Raw genomic sequence first — 5162 nt, 5'->3', positions numbered from 1 at the left:
GCGGGGCGGGGGGCCTGCCGTTCCCGGCGCGCGCCGGTAGGTCCCAGCCCTGAGCAGAAGCATCAGCGGAAAGCTGCCAGTCAGTGATTATAATTTATTATTCATTTCTGTTATAGGTGGGGTGTGCAGACAGTTACAGTAATAATTACCAAGACTGGAGCGTTTCCTAGGCAACGGGGTTTTTTTCCTCCATTCATGCTGTTGCGGCGAGTGTGCCTGTAAAGCATGACATCGCTGTATTCGGGGGTTTGTTGCCCTCCCGCTGCTCCAGGTTTGAGGTTAGTTACAGCATCATAAGGTGCTCTCAAGCATAAAAAGCTCAGGCTGGGATTAAAGCACGCGGGGAACGCTGTCGCTAAGTCTTTCCTTCTACTGTTTCACTTTTAAGTAACAAGGTTATAAAAATGCAAATACCATCTCAGGGTTGTTAATAACTAATATTGGGAAGAATTCCTGCAAGTTGTAAAACATTTTTTTTTTTTTTTTTGTAAACAAAACCGAACCTGGGTGAGGCGGCTCCTTGTATTTTACGATGGCCTCATGAAAATAATATTTGGGGGGAAAAAAAAAAAATGGGGGGGGGACTTGCAGCTTGATCCAGCCTTGCTGTGTTGAGCATCATAAATCAATGGGAACTGCTCCATGCAGCTAATGATAAGGTGGTATTTGTTGTTTACCCCGCTCTATGGTAATGGCTCGTGAGGAGGAGGGTGCCGTGTCCTTCCTGGAGGAGCAGGAGTAATCCGTGATGTGGTGACAGAGTAACAGAAACCACATCTATTATCAGAGATCTATAAATGAATCATATTATCCCACGTTTTTAGGCTTACTAGAGCGCTCATTTTCAGAAACTTACATCAAGCATTGTGCAAGGATGAAAAGTAGTATTTTTCCATCCCCCGTACGAGGCAGAGGGAATTCATGATGCAATCTCACACCCGGATGGGGAATTTTTACCCGTTAAAATTTTGAAGTAAGATGCTAAAGCATGATTACATCTAGGAAGACTGTAATCTGTCGGTGACGCGCTCCTCTCGGAAGGACGGGCTGTGGATTAATGGGGCGGCCCAGCCCGGGGAGCGCTCTGGGACCCCGGCTTGGAGGTACAGTTTGATCTCTTTGAAAGGCTAATGGTGGTACTAAAAGAAAAAATAAAACACAAGAAAAAGCCTCAAACCCACAAACAAACAAACCCCCAATATGTCCTAACTCACTCCTCAGCTGCCCTGTGCGTACAGCCAGCACAGAAAAATTTACCGATGCATGGTCCACCCCTCTGGTGGCACCCTGGTGGGGATGGGTCACCCACCCTGCCCCTGCAGTCCCGACTACAAATCCCAAATAATTTGAGACTCAACTGAGGGGGGATCAGTGGCAGAAATGGCCCCTGCCCTCGGAGCGGGGGGATGCTGCAGGTCCCACCACCGCTGGCGGTGCTCCAGGGTCCGGCGTGAGCCCCTCTGCAGCCCCCACCAGCAATGCCTTCTCTGACCTGTGGCATCCTCTGGTTTCCACTCCCAAAATCCATCCCGCCGAGCACCCCCTGCCGTGGTGCGTGCCGGGGCCGGGCGAGCGCCCAGGGGTGCGGTGGGCAAGCGGGGCTGCGCTGGGGGGGGTGTGCTCTGGAGAGCTGTCTGCGATGCTTCAGTTTGCATCAGCGCAAATCATTTACGCTAATTCCTTCAGATTTGGATTTAAGTTTTAAAGAAAGCTTCAAGTTACCTCAAAATAGCTTAGTAATTATTTTAATAACTTGTATGAGCAGGAACAATACCCACAGTGTCAATTCTGGCTCGCAAAATGTTTTTTTTCAACTGTTCTGAGGAAAAAACAGCGAACAGTTCAACAGCTTAAATACAAGCGAGTGGATCTCCGGAGATTAATCTGTCTGGTGTTCCTCAGGTAAAGACTTCTGCACAATTTAACAAAGGAAATAATTTTTCTATTTTTATAATGCATGTCTCTCTGTGGTATAAATTACTAAAACCACGCTGCTTATCCTCAGTAATGTTATAGATGCAGATAATTTACTGTGTATCACGTTATCAGTTCATTAAAGAGATGCAATAAAATCATTATTTACTAAGAAACAGCAACCCTTGCAATATCTTGTCAGAGAAATTGGCTGATGCAAGAGGATCATATTTAAGCCCATCTTCACAATGGCCCTTTAAACATTTCATCTGCTTCCCACTTGAGTTTCGTGGAGGAGCTGGTGTTCCCGCAGCCCTTCGGCGGAGGCGGCAAAGTTGAGCGCGGCCCGGCTGGCCGCTGTGCCGGGGCCCAATCTGGCGGCATCACCCCCCGCTCCCCGGGGCACCCCGCACCCGCCGAGCTCAGCCCCGCGGTGCTGCTCCCGCCACCGGCTCCGCCAAAAGGTTGCCAAATTATTAAGGGAGGTTCAGGCATTTCCTACCCCATCCCCCTCTTCTCCTCTGCCTAAAGATTACTCTGCATCCTAGACAAAGGAAATATTTAAACTGTTAAATCTGAACAAAGATACAGTCTGCGTATGACTTCTCTGAAGCCCTATAAAAATTCTTTAAAATTGCCTATTCACTCAAATTTACTGAGTGTAGCAAAAATGTCAAAGGCATAAAGTCAGAGAAGATTGAATAAAATAATGCAGAAAGACAGATTAGTCATGCACAGACCCACACAGCCTTTCACAGCACACAATACCACTTTTTATTACCGCTCTATCTTTACAAAGACTATGTTCAATACATAGAGGATGATACATGGTCAGTCATGTAATCTGCCTTTGATTCCAAGACTCATTTATCTGGGCCCTTTTCACAAAGACATTGATGAGAGATTTCAGTGTTTTCAGTGCATTGTTTTATTTATCATATATAATGGCTGGTGGAAAAAAATAGGAATTATGTCACAGATCCCGCATAAAGGAGTTGTATAAAAGACTCTGTGACAAAGTTTGGTAAAACACATAGTGGCTTGGCTCAGGCGCTCTCTTTTTCCCTCAATCCCGTCCCCCTCCTCCAGCACTTTGAATATTGACAGCTGTCAAAAGCCCTGGAGGAGACACGCTGCCCGCTGCCTCTGCCCGCTCTCACAGCTCTTGCGAAGCCGTCTGAAAATTACCAAATTTTTTTTTTTTTTTTTGCTTTTAAATTTGAGCAATATTTTAATTGTTATTTTTAGCGATCCGGATTTATTATTTATACATTCACCAAAGAAAAGAGTCAGTCACAGTTTTGTATCTTGCAAATTTAATAAAGAACAGCCCTTAAGATAGAATTTCTCAGCCTGCCAGGATTGACAAAAGCCAGCTAATGCAGAAATGTCAACAGCAAACCTCATCAGCAGCCCCACCATGCCTTGCAATCAAGGGAAAGCTATGGCTTTACATAAACAATAATATATAGCCATCTAAATATCTCTCCGGGTGTGTGGAGACACTACCCGAGACGCGGGAGGAGGAAGGGATGTGGGGCCCGGGCTCGGAACTCCGTGTGGGAAAGGGCTCCGGGAGAAGGGGTTGAGGGCTGATGCTCATCCTGTGGGATGGAGGACCAAACCCCGCACTTGGATACGGGGCCGGCAGTCCCGAGCGAGCCCCTTGGCGTCACCAGGGCTGTTCCCGGTTTACACTGAGCAAGTGGGGGCTGCTTTGCCCAGTTGAGTCGGAGGTTTTGGGGGTGCAGATGGAGATTCATGTTCTTCTCCTGTGTAGTGATGGGAGGTAGTCAGACCAACCCCTGCCCCCTCCCAAAATGCAGCCCTGAGCGGGCAGCGCTGCCCCAGGGCTGGAGCGAGGCGTTATTAAATACCGGAGCATTGGCCCTCGTGCGCTTTAATTGCGGTCTTACTTTCAAAAGGCCTTTCAAAAAGTGTTTCGGTGGCTTATTGCAAAGGGCGGTTTCCGCTGAGAGGAGGTGGCCGGGGAAGGGCCCGGGCGGGAGGCACTGCGTTGGGAGGGACATGGACACCGGGTGAAGGCGTCCCTACCCAGCGCTGAGTTGGGAATTAGCCATAATTCCAGCAGTTTTGGACCCCGAACAGGGTCTCCGAGGGAGCAGGCAGAGCGGCTGATTTCGGAAATGAGAGAGCAGCACTGTATAACCAGGTCTGAGCTGTTCTATAGGGCTGGCAGAGATAAATCACGGAGGGATCCTTGACAAATATAGTAGCTTCCACTCAGGGCACAGTGTTAACCCGCACTTAAGGCTGAGGCACATGATTTAATAGGGAGAGACTTCGCGGCTAAAGAAAAATCTCTCGAGGAAAAAAAAAAAGCAGTGGTGATGGCGGTGGAGCCGGGATGGTTGTGCCATCCCTGGGGGATGTGCATCCCAAACCCGCCCCGGGGGTGTCCCTCGCGGGCTGGGGACCGGGCGAAGCGGTGCTGGCACAGTCTGGGCAGGGAGGGTGCTGCCGGTGGCCCCCGGGGACCCGCGGCAGGAGGGGACGGGGATGCCGAGCCGGGACGGCCCCGCGCGTGCCGCCGGCTGGGTCCCTTTAACCGCGGGGAGTGATGGAGAGCCCAAAGCTGCCGCTCTGTGAGGTCCCTATAATATAGTGCTGTGCAGCTGCAACTTAGATCGTGAGGAAAACAAAATGGGCCGACTGAAATGGAAACTTTTGTTACTTATAATGTTAATGAAACCAGTTTATCAGGCAGCGCAGAGGAAGTGGAATATTTAGTGCCATTTAATGTCTAATCATCAGCATTTCTTTGAATAAATCACATTACATTGTCTAAAACCTGAAAAGACGGAGCTGTAATAATTTTTAATATGTTGTAGTTTCATTAAAGGGACACCCTGTTCGCCATCTAGCCCTATGCGCTTTGGGGGAGGTTGTGCGCAGCGTGAAGGGTGCATTTGGCGGTTTCTGACGTGGCCTCGCGAGGCGGTGACAGGGCTGCGGCGCAGCCACACGGCGGAGCGGGTGCCGGGGGTGCCCCTCGGCTGGCAGCTGGCTGGGTGCTGCCTGGGTGCTGCAAGCTCGTGGCCTGGCTGAAGGTCTGGGGAGCATCCTCAGGCTCTTCGGAGCTATCTCCTGGTGCCATCAAGGCTTTTTATTTCAGCAGATGTGATTCCTTTCTCAAGGATGGATCGTGCCCTTCTCAGTTTATCCCATAGCATCCCAGTGCTGTCCTGCCGTGGGGTTTGCGTGTCCTACTTGGCCTCGGCGCCTCT

The sequence above is a fragment of the Charadrius vociferus genome, unplaced genomic scaffold (genome assembly GCF_000708025.1).
Source record: "Charadrius vociferus isolate BGI_N301 unplaced genomic scaffold, ASM70802v2 scaffold341, whole genome shotgun sequence".
Classification (NCBI taxonomy): domain Eukaryota; kingdom Metazoa; phylum Chordata; class Aves; order Charadriiformes; family Charadriidae; genus Charadrius; species Charadrius vociferus.
Note: the sequence above shows the minus strand (reverse complement) of the source record.